Here is a 19092-nt window from a genome sequence, read left to right as displayed (position 1 = left end):
AGAAAAGCTCCAGAATAGTAGAGAAAATCAAAGTAAATACGGACAGAAAAATACATAATAGTAATATACAGAATGCAAAATACATACATAGTACAGAAAATCAAAGTAAATACAGACAGTAAAGATACATAATAGTAATACACAGAGTGCAAAATACATACATAATAGTAGTACAGAGGATTTTGTTTTATTTTTTATTCTTTGCTAGAGCTGTAGCTTATAGACCAACTACGAGTTTATTTACAGAAAGTAATAGCTTATGGAGGGAGAGTGAGTTAGGGGAAAATGTAGGATGGGAACAAGAACATTGTTTTTATATATATATATATATATATATATATATATATATACATATATATATATATGTACACATATATTATATACACATATATATATATATATATATATATATATATATATATATATATATATATATATACACACATATATATATATATATATATATATATATATATATATATATATACACACATATATATATATATATATGTGTGTGTGTATATATATATATATATATATATATATATATATATATATATATATATAAATATATGTATATATATATATATATATGTATATATATATATATATATATATATATATATATATATATATATATATATATATATATATATATATATATATGGGTCCACTTTATAATTTTGAAATACTGAAATCCAAAATTTCAGTATTTCGAAATTCTATACCCGAATCACAATATCACACAACCCCAGAAGCGCAAAATTCAAAATCCCAAAGCTCGGAGATGTTGAATTAGTGCTTCTGGTGGTGCAGTGTGTGAATGGATGGGTGGAAGTTTAGGTAAGTATATATGTGCAAGTATGTTGGTTGGGGGCTTTAGTGTGTGTCAGTGTGCGTTGTGACTGTGATGTGTGTGTGTGTGAGGGACTGTAAAATGTGTGAGTTTCCTTTCTGTGTCTGTTTGTGCAATGTCGGAATTAGTATATTTATTCAGGGGGTGTGGGGGGTGCAGCAGTGTAGGATTATATGTTTGATTGTGGGATGAAGTTGTATGTATGTGTATGTGTGTGTGCTGTATGTGTATTGTACATTTGGGATTTTATATTTCATGGTTATGGGGTTTGATGATTGGATGGAAGAAAGGAAATTCACCCCGGTGAATCACATCACTCGCCCTACTAGACAGGGAACCAGGTAAGTAAATAGTGTGGGAAGAAATAGCCAGGGAATTGTTATGGCTAGGCTTGTATAGGCCCTAGGGCTGATAGCCTGGTACCAACCTATGAACCTATTTCGGGATTTAGTGTTTTCGGCTATGTAATTTTGAAATACTGAAATCCGGGGTTTCAGTATTTCGGGATTACATATATATACAGATAGATCTATATATGACCATATGTATAACGCAATATACAGATGCATATAAATACATATATATAAATATATATGTGTATGTACGTGTATACATATATCTACATATGTACATATATATCCATATCCTTGTTATGTGTAAACCTGACTGTTGTATATACCTTCCCATATGTATCACACCGTATTTATCTGATATGTGTATATTTAGATATAACAACATACTTGATTCAACACTAATATCACTAAGAAGTACTACACAATTGTAGAAGTCAAAGCAGTTGCTCAGTACTATTCAGTATGTGTACTGACAGATATATTAGAAAACACAACAACCATCTTCACAGCTACGATGGTTCAGTGGTTATCTGTTGTGACTATAGTATACAGGGTCCTGGGTTCAAGTCCTGCAAGGGCTGTTTATTTTGTTACTGGGCAGAACAAGGGCTGTTAATTTTGTTGTGGGGCAAAACAAGGGCTGTTGGATATAGAGTGGTTAAGGCAGTTTTGAACAGCTTTAAGTGGGTTTGTGCGGGTTTGTGCGACGGTAAGGGCATGCTAACATACGGTTAAATCGTATAGGCGCTTACACCATTTCAGCTTTGCTTACCAGTGTGCAAATCTGATTTACATTTAAGAAATGCTTACACCTGCTAAGCATAGCTCAGCTCTGGTAACCAGTGATCACATTCCAGTCTAATAAAATAGCAGGATAATGGCATCTTTAATAAGAGTATTTAATTCCATGTACATAACATGTGTCTATGTGCTGTCATTGCAGTAGCAAGGGGTGTGAGTCTACTGTCTTGGAAACCTGAGTACATATGGCTTGTACAATGCTCTTTTCCATTTGAATGTGTTTCATACATGGGTTGTATCCCAGGTTATATGCAGTCACACTGCATGTAGTGTATCATTACATTATCAATGTTGACAGTGCTTTCCCAAGTAATAGTAGATTGCAGATTGTAGTACTGGAACCAAACATCCCTGCATGCAAAGATGGACTCTGAGTCCTCACTATCATGTTCTTGGTGTGTGAGCTGTGTGTCATTAAGAATTTGTTACTGGATATTGATCTGACATGTGGATATTAACTGTAGACTACTGTGTGTATAGGACATGTAAATGAGGGCTGCTATCATGTGGTAATGACATACCTATCAGTGTCAGATGTCTATCTGTCAATACATTCATCCTAGTGCATAACCAGTTGGCTAGCTGATGTCTGTCTGTCCTCTGTACAGATGTGCAGATGACAGATATCCATCTTGGCTGCTTACAGGCAATCTGTGCTTGAGTGACACTGACATGTCTGCCCAGCTGTGTTATGGATGCCACAGCTAGGAATCCCCACCCTGTATGCCCCACATGCCATGGATACCTCAACTACACTACCACAGTCAACAGAACATGCTTGGGTTCAGGTCTCCAAGACAGACACTGATCATGTTGTGTAATACATGTTGCATACATGTCAATTGGAGCACCTCACTGGCCCTCTGAAAGAGGCAACCAGATGATTGGATGTTGCATTTAAATCTCACCCTGAGGATCGCTCCCATGGCATCAGTTGATTGATGGCCTAATGGAAAATGGCAGGTGGCATGATACCACTGTACCCACATCCCCTACTCTACTCATCTCTCCATAGACAATATCCTGGTACAAACCTATGAACACCTGCACCTATGGACCCCAGTACTGACAAATGTGTCAGTGTGCATTACTGAGAATAACAGTGTGTGTGTGTTTGTAAACCTGTAGTTGATAATACCCTGAGGCCCTTCACACCCACTACACCCTCCATTACCATAGTTAGATATGGCTGCTGCTGTAATGGACATTACATGTACATTGTTACACTCTTCACCCTATGGGCTACCTGGAGCTTGCAGTACCAGCACAACACTGTTGTACAAATGGGTAGATAGGCATGGGTTACCCTCTGAGTCCTGGCAAGTGTGTGTATGTGTGCAAGTGTGTATATTTCTGGGATAGAGCATTCTGAGGCCATATTCTCCTTATACAATACACCTTTCCACACAGTATAAAGGATAGTGATGTTGCTGACCATAGGAGATCCATGACAAAGCATCACCCTACTATCCCTGTGGCATGTGCAATAGATGCACATCCCTGTAATAGCACTCTTGAGATAGACAAGGGGTTGTATTGCAGTCCTGGTCAATGTGTGATGGTGGGTATGTCAGAGTATTATCATGGGTTTCAGTGAGTAAAATATCCAATGTAGGGTGTGGGTGCTGGGTATACTGTCTTTACACCATGGTACCCCCAGTACATGTCCCAAAGTCCACTGTATGGGGATCCCTGTCACCATCAACCATACAGGTAACTGATTAGACTATCCAGCCCAATGATGCATGTGCTGTGTGCAATGTCTTTGTAAAAAAATGGACACACTGACATGGTAGTTAGCACTGATAAACCCAGGTCTCTCAGATGTGTGTATGACTGTTATGTGTTTGTCAATGTGTATATGACAGTATGTCACACTATGTGTTGTTCATAAACAACCAGTACATCCCCCATTACAATACTGTACAAGGCCTGGTGATGTTCTTCACTTAACAAGTAACCTGGGATATACCTCATCTTAAAAGCTGTGTGGTGTGTGCAATTAAGGCCACACACATTAATAGCAATAAGTACCTAGGTATGGGGTTCTAGTCTCAGTGTTGCCAAGTAAGAGTGTGTGTGTATGTGAAGGGATCTACTTCAGATTGCAGAAAATACATTTCCTAGGAGGTCATCTGACTGGCAAATGCTACCATTTCACAGGTATCATCTTGTGGAAATTCATTCCATCAAAACTAGTAGTAGATGTGTAAATGCACTCTTCCCCACTGTATATCTGTACAGTGATACTGGGGTTGGTATATATAGCTAGGTGTGGATGTTGTGGACACAGCCACCATTATTGCGGTTATTGTTTAGTGTATCCCCCCGCTTAGTTGGCTGTAATACTGTACAGTTTATGTTAACAGGTTAAGTAGTTGTCAATCACACTATCTACACCACCCCACACCCTCCAGAGGGTACGTCTGTGGCACCCACACTAGCACACCTATGTTTACCAAGTTGAGGATTGCACTACATTGTGGAAGGGGACATATACCCTGCCAGTACCATTGTCAGTGACATTAAACTAGCAGACTGATTATTTCCCAATGTGATGTTGTGCCTGTTCTGTCTTGGTGGAATTACATAGGCTAAAAGAGGTTCCTTGCAAAAGTACATACATCCATGTGTGCAGTATTCTCTGTGTATTGCATCAACACCAAAGCCTCTGTATGTGTGTGTTATACACAAACATGTGGTGTGTACCATCCAGTACACTTACCATTGTCCACCATAGAAGGGCTGCTGACATCATCCACCATGCACTCACCTGTATACACCCCTCAGACTTATCAGGCATGTGGTACATGCAGTAACTGTTATACAGACTTGTAACTTGTGTTTAGCTGTACCCAGGATATGGCACAGTCAAAGTATCACCACAGTGCCATACCCCTTGTAGGAAACAGCAGACCAACATCCTGCTGACACAAAGACACCTACAACACAAACGGAATACATTATGGAGACCACAATCACTCAGTGTTAATAACAGCTCTAATGCATCATGGCTGGACAGCTACACATCCTGACATGTAAGCATTAAACTTTAGTGCTGAAAACATGTTACACAGCATTACATTGGTACACCATAGTACAGTCAACCTGAGCATCAGAACCATATTAGCCTTTCCCTACATCAATGTTATGGATGACAGGGATGTGACAAAGGTATCATCATATGCACAGGGTGTGTTGTGGGTTTGCTAGAGACTGAGGCTGAGCCATTTGTTTGACATCATATGTGTGTGTTAGGGGGTTTCATTATTAATTGGGCTGTGCAGATGTGGTGTGTGTAGGTATGGAGATGCCCTAGTTGTGTTGGTGATGTGTGTATGCATGCACACAGTTCTGCCATGTGGCTGCCCTATACAGGGGTTTGTCAGACAGCTGCAGACCGTGCCTGGCAGGTTGTGCAGTTCACCATTTCTGGCCACAGACATGAGAACTGTGCCTGCCAGGGGTTCCATGGGCACTACCAGGTACAAGCCAAGATATGGTACTATCCCCTGATGATGACATATGTCCACTGGATTCGGCCAGGCCACGTGCAAGTGGGCTGCTATGTTCTGGTGTGGACAGCACCCCTCCTGCAGTGCTGGTGCTGGTACTGCCACTACGGGAGCCGCTCTGACTTGTTGCATGTCCACGTCGACCTCAACCTGTTGTTTTTTCTGGCCTATGTCCACGTGGCTGTCACACTACTCCCACCATCTCACCCAACTGTCTATCCAGGACCTCTGCAAAATAACGGTGGGCACCTGCAAGATCACGGATGTTGTCAATAGCAGCAGAATGAGTAGCCCTCTGGAGCCTCAGACCCTGCATGGTTTAACGTTCCATACGTGCCTGCACCTCCATGATGGCCTGAAACATGCATTTGGTGACACCAGCTGTGGCACTTCTGCCAGAGGCATGATGACCAGCAGCCCTCCTACGAGGACCCCTGTACATCTTCCTGTGTGATACCTCGCCACGCATCCAGCTATGGCTGCTGTGTCCAGACACACATGCTATAGTCACCACACTGTCCTGTCCCATGCCACCAACCCACCAACTGTCCCTCATCTATAACTATTGGTGATGGGGTATGTATAGGCAATGTGACCGTATGCGGGGATGGGGTGGATAGCAGTGGGATGTCAAATGATGGCACAGCTTCAGGCCCTGACAACCCTGTCTGTCCCTTACCACACCTATCATCATTGTCAAAGTCTATATGGACACTAACATCAGTTTGCCTGCAGGAGGGACCCTGAACAACCTCGCCACCTGTGAGGGGAAAACAAGAAACACACTATTAAGACCTGTATGTCATTGCTTAACTGTAAACACACACACACACACACACACACACACACACACACACACACACACACACTTACTTACATGTGAGGTTGCACAAAGATATTACACACATACCTCTCATTACCCAATATGTCAACATGCATGATATATGGCACTCAACTGCATGCACTGCAGCTATAGTCAATCCCTGTTACCAACATTATACATCTCTGTGATGCATGAGTTGTGTTAGTAGGTGATGCCCCTTCCCCTGGAACACACTGCACCCATGTACACAATATTGCTGAGCACCTGCTCAGTACCCTGGCATGTACTGTACACCATACCTCACAGGTGTACACTCCATTGCTGAATGTGTATATGTGTGCCAGTTATGTTGGTTCTGCTGTTCACAGCCCCTATGTGTTTGTCTGGCACATACCTGGGATGATATGTGGACAGATGTCAGTAGTGAATGCCTGATGTCTGATTTGCAGATCTCATCATCAGCGGTGCATGTATGACCAATAAAATACAATTACACTGACAACCTTCAAACCTTACTGTGGCTATGAGGAGTGTACACACCCTTATTGACATGGCACCCTCTTCCCTGATATGTCATGGGGCCACAATACTGCATATGTTAGCATTACATGAACCTGATATGTGACCTATGACCTGTGCAATCAAATGCAGTATCAAACAAATGTGTTAGTGTGCAGATGCTGACTGAGATGCATACAATATTTGGGTGCATAAGTGTGGACACCCTTAACAAGATGGTTTGTTGCACCAACTGTTAAGTTTACTATAACAGTCACTATTCCTGGAAGTGGCATACTAGCATGGCCCATCTGCACTTGCCAGTATTTGGTCACTCTGCCCTACAAATGTCCTCCAACTCTGCAGGACTGCAAGGTCAACTCATGCACAGCCCTTGGAGGTCACACACTGCCTTCACTATTGCTGTGGAGTCAGGGTTATGTCTGCCATAATTCATGACCTTAACTGTGTGCAGATACAGCCATTCTTAGTGAGCTTTGTATGTCTAATTCAGTTCACTGTTATGTTTCAGGATGACACCCCTCCCCATTTTCAGCCTTTTTGCGGATGCTTGACAACTATGGGCTACACATGAGTGTCATTTTGCAGTGTTCCAAATTCAGAATACCATGTGTACCAGCCTAGTCCCTGCTAATGAACGGCAAACATACAGGTGTACACTGGCACCAGCAAGGTACAGATGAGGATGGTGGGCCTGAGGTGGATTGAGGTATTGCTTGTGCAGCATATGTATCTTAATTGATACTGTCTGTAGGTTTCGAGCTTGATCTTGGTACACCATTACACATTGCAACACATGCCTTTGGGGGACTTTTAATGTTATGCATATTCTACCTGTAGAGAGCCCTGGTTGATGTTTCCTGTGGAACAACTGTCCCATCTGATTACCCTAACCCATAAGCCACACTTATGCAGAGTCCAGCAGATTGTCGACACAGGTACTGCACAGCCAGTACTTGCTAGACATTCCTGCAACTCTCTCAGTTTTGCGGCATCTTTCTAGGCAGCATCCATGACCAGTTTGCAACATGTGTCGTCATCTGTCTTGGATGGCCATCTGTTTATTTTCTACATTAATGTTGTCCCATACTTCCTCATCACATACATGACTGTCTGCACTGTTTGCCATGGCATATGCAATGGTGAGGTAAGGCTACATGTCCCACTTCTGCATGCTACTTGTTTGGTATGGACTCCATTCCATGGCTTGTAAGATGTGTGCAGGCCATGGCTGCCTCTGTTGCAAGTGAGTGGGCAAATGTGATGGACATACATCTTGGACAGCAGACCATTTCTTGGTGTGACATTGAGGACCTGTACTTGCTGGAAGGTACATACTCATGAAGAGTGAATGCTGTCAGTACCTCAAAAGCTGCTTCCACAATACTCTATTTGGAGTGTGTGCACACATATGCTTCCGGTATTTGTTAAGGTATGTATTCCCCATATTTACTGTCCTAACATAGGATTCCATATTACACATTCATTGCTCATGTTAAGATCACATTATTGGTTGTAAGGGTTGTGGAATGTGGTATTGTGATATGCCGTTGTGTAGATCTGTAACAGTTGCCATTGTAATAGTGGTATATACACTGTTGTAGCACTGTATAAGGGTGATGTTTCAGACATGTTCCTACTGTAGGCCATTTGTCCCACCATTATGTTCATCTCTGTGCACACATCTTGCAATGACAGGTTGTTAGTTATATTGCAGGACTCTTACATACCCTTCAGATATCCCACCATGGTGACCACTGTGCTGCAGTGCAGTTAACAGTAACAATAAGTGAACATGTACAGCATGCATTATGGGCAGGTGTGTTAAATGTGTTAATGGCAAATACCATGGCCATAACATGGCCAGTGTATTGGCAAACCTGAACAAACAACACCATACCCACCAGCTACAGGCTGCTACCCCAGAGGTATACCAGAGGGACTTACATAGTTGTGTGAGAGATGTGATGTCAGTAGCCACACCTGTGGCATTGGTACAGGGTGGGAGCAGCATTTCAGTACATCAACAGTACAACCCCACAATGCAGCAACATATTATATATATATCTTAGCTCACATATGCATGATTAAACTCTACAGATGGATAAGCAACAGTGGTCTACTGATGTGCCCTGTGGTCTTACCTGCATGCTCTTTGTCCATTGTGTAGGTAGCACACACCTCCACAATGCTAGCCACTGGGCCTTGTCTTTGTTGGCTGGCAGGTGCCCCGAGGCTGATGAGGAGCTCCTCAGCATGTGTTGGGGGGTTGGATGGCATGACCCCCCCCCCGTGGCTAGCTGGTCCCTCCTAACTGCAGCAGCACGCTGGCGGGCGTGGCGGATGAGGTCAGTGCACTGATGTCGGACCTGATCATAACTGCGGTTATGCAGGCCAACATCGTTTACCCTGCAGACAAGCTCATTCCACAGTGCGGTCCTCTCCTGCAGATCATGGGCTGTATAGCCAAATAGGGTGTGGTGGTGCTGCACCAGGTATTGGATTATGACATCATTTTCCTGGGGGGAATAAATTGGCAAACACTCTCTAGACATGATGCCTGAAAGACATAAAGAGGAAAAAAGGTCTGAGGATCTCATACTGCAAGGATATAATAATTGTTAATTAACATCTCTGTCTCCCTCCACCATATCTGCAACAATAATCTGAACACACAACTCAACGGGTATGTTTACAGTAAACCTACTGTTGGGATATATATTGTATTGTATGACAAATTGTGCAATGTGTTTCTAGTCATGTTCCATGTTGAAACACCATCATTAGTGGCCTGTTGCTAACAATGTCACCTGCATGCCATTGTAAGGGCCACTATGGTTCCATATATGCATGTGCTCTGTTTGCTATGTGACTGCTCCAAGTCTGGTGTTTTGTGTTAATGGGGATATCTATGCATACTGTTAGAAGTAATCCTGGATTGTGTGGACTATTACTACCCACATATGTTCTATAACTGTGACACATTAGCATGTATGGGAAGCCTGTTCTCAGCAGAACCACCTCTCCCACCTCATCTGGCCATGTTCCAGGCCACAGCACATCTGGGACCCACCCCAGGACCTCATCATCTGCTGGTCCTGCACTACCTTCAGGTGGAACCACCTCAGGGGATGGTGTTCATTCCCCCCCTGGGAGCACACACATACAGGATCCTATCACCTGAAGTCAGGTCCAGAGTCTGGTGCATAAGGAGCTCTACAGAGACTTGGGGGATGTGCTATACCACCTTGAGGCCCTCAGTACAAAATTACAGGGTCCATGTGCTCCTCCTGCTCAGCCCCCAGTTCAGGCACCTTCAGGGCCGTGATGGTGCAGTTGTGACTGCCCATGGGTGGGGACCTTGGTCCCACTGTTTGCATTTGGGGGCTCATGGGCTTCCACTTTCCTGACACCACTCCCCATCCAAGGTGTTTACCCACCACGTGTCATATAGCACCCCTGTATGCTGTCTTGTCTGTCTTCCAACCCAACCTACCTCCCAAAATATACCTACTATCCTTCCCCAACATACCAATCTCAACTTCACTAACAAGAGCAAAGTGTTCCCAACATGGATTTTACACCAGACATAACTGTCCATTTTGCACCCACTTACTACTGTAGATATATATATATATATATATATATATATATATATATACATACATATATATATATATATATATATATATATATATATATATATATATATATATAGTGTGTGTGTGTGTGTTCGTACATATGTAGACATACACACACACACACACACACACACACACACACACACACATATATATATATATATATATATATATATATAAAATGTGTGTGTGTGTTTTTTGTTTGATATATATATATATATATATATATATATATATATATATATATAGAGAGAGAGAGAGTGCATTCAAACATCAGGTCCACACTCTGTAACTCTCCTTCCTCCACAGCTGGACTGTTCTGCCTTGCTACAAAACAGAAGGGTGTCACATGTGGACACAGCCTAATATTACAGGGGTATATATAGAGACAGATTGCAGGTAAGCCTATTACAAACCTATGACATTTGTGCATGATACATCTCATGTTAACATGACCGTCCTGCAGGTGGTGGGGTCTGAAACTCATGTGTCTATCATAACTTCATTACTTCTACCACCTGGTATTTCCCACAATAATATATATGCCTTGAGGTACAAAACACACACTATGATGGCTTATAGCTTGTCATTCAGTGCTGATCTGCACTCTCGACAGGTATGCCCTCTGCTCACAGGGCCAAATGCTATGTCCATAGGAGTTGTTCAGCAGAACATCATTACAACAAGTCTTGATGGCATATATAAATCTTTCCACATCATCTATCCCATTATTACAGGCCAAGCACTACATTCAATTACATCCATATATGTTACACATGCCTGTTGTTGTACTGTCCTTGTCTTCTAGGTACACTTTATGTGTCCCTTGTTTTATATACTTTTGTTTTGGTTTGGTTTGTAGTTTTAATTCTCTCTCTCTCTCTCTCTCTCTCTCTCTCTCTCTCTCTCCACTACAGAGATTGAGCTGCTTTGACTAGGTTGCAGCATGGATTTTGTAGGTGATGCTCATGATCAGGTGATGGCCTCTGTACCAATCAGTGTTCACCACTTGCTAATTGCATGCAGCCAACTGTGTAGTACTTCCAATCACCACTGTCATGGCAACCCACTACTATAAATTAGTACATCATGTGGGCGTTGTCCCTTTACCTTTCCTGTATGAAAGACATACTTCCTGTGTGTGGACAGCAGTGTTACAGACAGCAGGTAGCAATACCTCATACAACAGGACTTGCAGACACAGGCCAGCTACATATTTCTATAAGGTTCCAGACCTACGGACAGTGTGAGCATTGTTGTTATATGCATTGAATACCGATAGTTTTGCAGGGTTTGTGTGTACATGCTAGTTTTTCATGGAATGCAGTCTGTCTGCATAGCTCTCAACTGTGAGCCTATCCACATGATGGCCAGAGGATTGGCTATGTTTTGTCTGTTCACCACACAGGTCTTGTCTCTGATATATCAGTGGCATTCTCTCTGTTGAGTGCTGTCAGTACATGGCTACATCCATTTGTGTTTCTGACTTCATATTCCTGAGTAAGGGTATGTTGCAACCAATCCTGTAACACCAGCAACTTTCACAGTGTATAACAGCAATATTGAAAATATGGCCCTGTGTTCCAGCCCCTGTCCTCCACCTATATTCCAGGTGTTGTCCATTTGTCATGCAGTAAGAGGTTAAGTAGTGGCCTATCATTATTTAGTGCTGGCATTCCTGCTACATTCCAGTTATGTTATGGACACCCACAAAAATTGTGGAGTAGGGTCCATATATATGCAGGCTACAGCTGGACAAAACCTGTGTGACCTTGCACAGTCCAGAGGTCAGTGAATGTAACACTGTTATTTGCCCTTGTAAGTCATTCTATGAGGGAGGGGTATGCACCATTTTTAACCCAGGCTGTTACATGTGAGGGATATCAGTAGTAAGACACATGAAGGTATATGGCTGTACATTTTCATACATTTCACCATGGGGATGTGGTGGGCTACTGCTTACTGTCTTCCAGACAGTTCTGTTTTTCAGTGTATAGAGATGTTTTAAGTTAAGCATTGTTATGTAACAGATACATTTTCATTGTGACAACAATTTATTTCCCCTTGGGGTTGAGTACAGAGTTTAATTGGAGGCTGCTGAACTACATCTGTAATTAATTAGTGTTGATTGATTCTTATCTTCCAGGCAAGTGATTTTTTACTGTTGTACTACTTGAAGGCCTTGGCCTGGACAGCAACATATGTTATGCTTTCATAGGTTCATAGGTTCATACTAGGCTATCTGCCCTAGGGCATTTATAAGCCTAGCCAGAATGTGTTTGGCTTTCGCCACCCATTTTAAATTAATTTTGCTATGCCCTTTTTCGAGGTTAGTATACTGTGCCTCTGTCTAACAGTGACACAGAAGTGATACCCGGGGTAAACCTACGATCTCCCATCCACTCATCAAGATTCCTCTTGAAGAGAGTCAGTGAGGGACTCTGCCTAACCTGGACTGGGATTTTATTCCAGAGTGAAGGGAGCCTCTGGGTTATGAATCTGTCCCTCCAGCATGTCCTATTTATTTCAGTGCTGAGGTTCAAGTCTCTCGAGCACGTAGCTTGATGGGATTTGGATTTTCTGAGGTGCAGCATGTCCATTAATTCCGGGTTGGACATGGCTTTATATGTCAGGCACAGATCGCCTCTGAGCAGGTGGTATGCCACTGAATAGAGCTGGAGTTTCTTTAACCGGGCAGCATATGGCATCTGTTTGAGCCCTTTGATCCTCTTGGTGAGGTACTTTTGGGGACTTTCCAGTTGCTGCAGGTGTCTGGTAAGGTACATCCCAAAAGGGGCAGTGTACTCAATTATGGGCCTAATGAGGGATGAGTAAAGAGGCACGATGACCTCCCCTGATCTAGATGTGAATCCCTTCATGATTAGGTGGGCTATATAAAATGTTTTTCTAACCACTTTGGCCATGTGGTTGTCAAATGAGAGACTGCTATCAACTTGGGTCTCCATGTCCCTAATTACTTCTTCTGTACTTAATGGATTACCACTTATGTGGTAATTTGTGGGCACTTTGTTTTTGCCAAAGGGGATGACTATACACTTTTTGGCGTTTAGCTTGAGGCCATGGCTCCGGCACCAGTTGTCTGTTTCTATGAGGCCCTTTTGGAGGATGCTTGTGTCGGCTGGAGAGTTGATTATGGCACCCAGTTTGCAGTCATCTGCGAACTTGGTCAGCCCCAGTCCTTCTGTGTTGGCCTGTACCTCCGAGAAATATATACCGAACAAGAGAGGTCCCAGGACTGAGCCTTGTGGGACGCCACTTGTAACTGGTTTGGAGTCTGACATGACTCCAGCAATTCTAACCATGTGGGTTCTGTCCTTGAGCCAGTTTGCAACCCATCTAGTGACATAGGGGTTTATATTTAAGCTGGTGAGCTTATCTGTAATGCCCGAGTGGGGTATTGTATCGAAGGCTTTTGTGAGATCCAGGTAGGCTGTGTGGACCACCTTCCCCTCGTCAATGGCCTTGGTGATTGTTTCAAAGAAATTAACCAGGTTTAAGAGGCAGGATCTGCCCTTAACAAAGCCGAACTGGGTAGGATCCAGTGTCTGTAGGTCCCCAATATCTTTATTTATGAGGTCCATGATGATCCTTTCCATAGCTTTGCAGAACAAGCTAGTCAGGCTTATGGGGCGATAGTTTCCATGATCCATTGAAGCACCACCTTTGTGGAGAGGGACCACTGTTGCTGTACGCCACTCTTTGGGTACATATCCTGTAGTAAGGCTGAGATTGAACAGTAGTTTTATGTTTGGGTTTAGCTCTTCTTGGAGTTCATGTAGGACGCAGCCTGGGACACCGTCTGGCCCCATTGATGCTGTGTTTTTTGCTTTGTAGAGGGCAGCTCTTACCTGAGCATCTGAGATGTCAGGGGGGCAGCACTCTGCGGGGATAGATATTTGCCCTTTTGGTGGGGAGAGGGGGGAGAAGTTTGCGCTGAACCTGTCAGCTAGTATGTTGGCAATGTCTGTGGGTTTGGTGTATTTTTTGTCATTTTGGACTAATTCTGAGCATATCTGGGAATTCCCACCCAGGTTCCTAACATAACAAAAGAAAGCCTTGTGATTATCCTTAGTATCCTGTGCAATTTTTCTCTCAAAGCTGGCCTTAGACGATTTTATGGGTGCCCGTAGTTTTTTTGCTAATACTGATCAGAGATGCCTTCCCTTTTTGGGATTTTGTTCTATCATGTAGTAGCTTCCTCCTTCTATTGTATAGTTTGTTTATGGCTGGGGTCCACCAGACAGGACGTCTGCCTTTGGAAGATTGAGTCTTGGTTTTATTTGGGATTGCATGATCCATGCATTCCTGAAGGTGTTCATAGAATGCATTTATAAAGGATTCTGTGGTCTGGGTCCTATTTTCCACAGGCCCGGGGACTTTGAAGGATTCCACCTCAGTTTTGAGGAGTGTGAAATTTGCTTTAGAGAAGTTTTTCACTGTGGTTTTCAGGGCAGGGAGTGGAGTCGGGATGTGAATATCCAGTGAGATTAGTTTATGGTCTGATCTTACCAGTGAGGGATACACTTCTGGTCTGGAGCATAGAGTCCCCATGTTGGTGATGATCAGGTCCAGTATGTTTTCCCCTCTTGTGGGAGTGGTAACAAGTTGTTCCATAGCATTTGAGTTTATAAATTCTAGGAACCTTTGGGCTAGGATGTTGGAGCTAGAGTAATGCTCCCAGTCTATGTTTGGGTAGTTGAAGTCGCCCAATATAATGGTGTTTAGAGAGACCTTCATATTCTCCAGTGTTCTCAGGAAGGCCGAGTTGGGTTCCTGGGTTTGGGAGGGTGGTCTGTAGCAGGCTATAAACTGGAAGGCAGTTTTACCCACTGTTAGTTGCACATGGATAGTCTCTGATGATTCGTGCTGTGCCACCAACCTGGAGGTGTGGGTACCTTTGACGAATATTGATACTCCCCCTCCTTTTGTGGTATGGTCCAAGTTTTGGGGCCGAAAAGCATGGTATGAGGTATAACCTGGTAGTGCTGGGGTGCTCTCGGGAGCCTTGAACCAGGTTTCTGTTACTGCACAGATATCGATGTTCTCCATGCTAAGGAGAGTTTTGAGTGCATCCATCTTGAGGTTTAGACTTCTGGCGTTGAGTAGCATTACTCTTAGTTTCTTATCCCTTGTGATACCTATGGAGGTGGGTTTGTCTTTTGCGCCTTGCCTAAAAAAGGCACTATGGGGGGTAGCAAGAGCTTTTGCCAATATCCAAAAGCCCAGGGGTGACAGGTGCAAGCCGTCCCTAGCGAAGAATCATGGCTTGTCGAGCATGTCATCCCAGGCTGACAGGCATTGGATCCCCTTTGAATGACACCAATACTTAAGCCAATTGTTGAAATTGATCATCTTGTCTTCATATTGTGGCATTATTCTTGGTGAGGGTAAGATGCTACTCAAGGTCAGGGTCATACCGGCCTGGGCTACATGCTCAGAGAGCTCCTCTATGTCTCTTTTCATGTAGTCCAGGGAGGTACATCTCAGGTCATTCACACTAGCATGGACAATGACTAAGTCATATTTGTACTTGCCTTGGAGTGACCTGAGTGCTTGTGTTATGTGGTGGATCCTAGCGCCCCACAGGCAGCTCACCATGACCTTCTCCTTGTTCAGCCTGGTGAGCGGGACGTCAGTGTGCCTGACGATAGAGTCACCTATTACAAGTGTATCAGGTGTGTTGTTTAGCCTTAAAGGCTGTGACTGTTCTGCGCACTGGCTTTGTGAGCTATGTGTTGCACATGTTTTGTTTTGGGGTAGCGGTTGCTTGGGTGTCTGCTTTGGAGGTCTCTGCTGCTTAGGCAGATTTTTATTTAGAGCCTTCGAGTATGTTTTTGTGTGTTTATGTGTTTGGTTTGCTGTCGTGGTAGGTCTATGTGAGACTGGAATTGTAGTGAGTGTGGTTTCCTTCTCCTCCTGACTGGTTCCACCAGTACTGAGTTGAGAGAGCTTAGCCTCCAGTATGGCTATATGGTTGCATCTCTCACGTGTTGGAATTTGTTGGGAGGAGGAGAGGGTTGTCTGTGTACATGAGGCAGTTGTAACATTGCCTCAAGATTCCCAGATTCACCAGCTGGACCGGAGAGGAGATTGACAACTGACCTTTGGACATGCTAGAATAGTATTGGGAATTCCTTTATTATTGAAAAAAAAAAGGGCCAATGGGGAACGAGGTACTCAAGGGGAGTTTGTGAGGGTGTAGTGCTTTTAATATTTTAGTGCTGACTTATATAATTGCTTTAGTGAGCAAGTGCCAGGTAACTTAAATGCAATGTGTTACAGGTAACTTAAATGCAAAAATGACAAACAGTAGCTTTCTTTCCAGTGAAACGAGGAAATAAGTATAGTAAGCAATACAGATATCACTAGGGATCCACAGAAGCACTGAAAAGCTGTGTTTTAGGTGGAATTAGCGTTTCAGGGAAATAACAAGTAAACAAACAACAAGCATACAAATAAAGCTAGATTCAGCAGGCCTGGATCTAGTCTATGCTACAGCAAACAAGGTGTACCAATTTCAGTAAGAAACAGTTCAAATATGCAGGCACTATAAGCCTTTAACCAGAAATTACCAGCTCAGAAGGGCAGAGTCCAGCCTCTCCTCCCACAAGAGTGCAGACCACGAACCTTCTTAATGTAAAATAACTGGCCTGAAGCCCAAGTGCTTAAACCAGAACTAATACACTTTTAGAATAACAGACACTGAGCCCTCAATCAGCAGTTCACAACTTAGAAGGATGTAAGCTACCTGTCCTGCCACCACAGTGCAGGCCACAAACCTTCCTAATGTAAAACAACTGGTCTGAAGCCCAAGTGCTTAATCCAAAAGACTTAGAATGATAGCTACACTTTAATCAAGTTACTACCAAGCAGTAATAAATACAATTGAATACTTTAAAGAATGCCTGGATTAGTGCTCAAGTTATACAAACAAAGCTAGATTCAGCAGGCCTGGATCTAGTCTATGCTACAGCAAACAAGGTGTACCAATTTCAGTAAGAAGCAGTTAAAATATGCAGGCACTATAAGCCTTTAACCATAAATCCCCAGCTCAGAAGGGCAGAGTCCAGCCTCTCCTCCCACAAGAGTGCAGACCACGAACCATTTTAATGTAAAATAACTGGCCTCAAGCCCAAGTGCTTAAACCAGAATTAATACACTTTTAGAATAGCAGACACTGAGCCCTCAATCAGTAGTTCCCAACTTAGAAGGATGTAAGCTACCTGTTCTGCCACTACAGTGCAGACCACAAACCTTCTTAATGTAAAACAACTGGCGTGAAGCCCAAGTGCTTAAACCAGAATTAATACACTTTTAGAATAACAGACACTGAGCCCTCAATCAGCAGTTCCCAACTTAGAAGGATGTAAGCTACCTGTCCTGCCACCACAGTGCAGGCCACAAACCTTCCTAATGTAAAACAACTGGTCTGAAGCCCAAGTGCTTAATCCAAAAGACTTAGAATGATAGCTACACTTTAATCAAGTTACTATCAAGCAGTAATAAATACAATTGAATACTTTAAAGAATGCCTGGATTAGTACCCAAGTTATACAAACAAAGCTAGATTCAGCAGGCCTGGATCTAGTCTATGCTACAGCAAACAAGGTGTACCAATTTCAGTAAGAAGCAGTTTAGATATGCAGGCACTAAAAGCCTTTAACCAGAAATTCCCAGCTAGAAGGGCAGAGTCCAGCCTCTCCTCCCACAAGAGTGCAGACCATGAACCCTTTTAATGGAAAATAACTGGCCTGAAGCCCAAGTGCTTAAAACAGAATTAATATACTTTTAGAATAACAGACACTGAGCCCTCAATCAGCAGTTCCCAACTTAGAAGGATGTAAGCTACCTGTTCTGCCACCACAGTGCAGACCACAAACCTTCCTAATGTAAAACAACTGGTCTGAAGCCCAAGTGCTTAAACTAAAAGGCTTAGAATGAGTTACATCAAGCAGTAATAAATATAATTGAGTACTTTTAAGATGACGCAAAAGCAAAATAAAGTAGGAAGAAACACAAATACAGTAAAAGCAGATAATTTTTTTTTTTTTTTTTTTGAGTGAGCAAATGTGATGGGCCCAGGAGTTACAGGACAGAAACAAGTGCAAATGCAGGCCTTCAAATCAGAAAGTTGAGAGAGATGGAAGACCGCGCAAATGGCCAATAACTACAAATTCTGAGCCAGAACCACTCCTTATGTGGTAGACAGGTTACCTAGTGCTTACCACTCTCGCTGATAAGCTAGAAGGCTTCCCTCCAACACAGAAAGGCTTGGGGGCTCAGAAGCTTACAAATAGTCCTGAATACAGCAAATCTGTATCTGGAACACTAATTTCTGGAAAAGTAGGAAACAGGCTTACAATTTTTTTTTTTCAGAAAAGTAGCAAAAACAGTAGTAAAAACAATTCACATGCAGTGCAAGCTGGCACACTTGAGTATGTAGCAATATTAGTCCACACACAGTTTGAAAAAATGTAATTAAATTAAAAAGGACTAAACGCAAGTGCAGAAAGGGTTTATTATGTAGAATGCGGTAAAGAGATGGGACTGGGGGAGTGTCCTA

This window comes from Protopterus annectens, chromosome 5.part1, assembly GCF_019279795.1.
Source record: "Protopterus annectens isolate FY-2018-M chromosome 5.part1, PAN1.0, whole genome shotgun sequence".
Lineage (NCBI taxonomy): Eukaryota > Metazoa > Chordata > Ceratodontiformes > Protopteridae > Protopterus > Protopterus annectens.
This window is presented reverse-complemented; position numbering follows the sequence as displayed.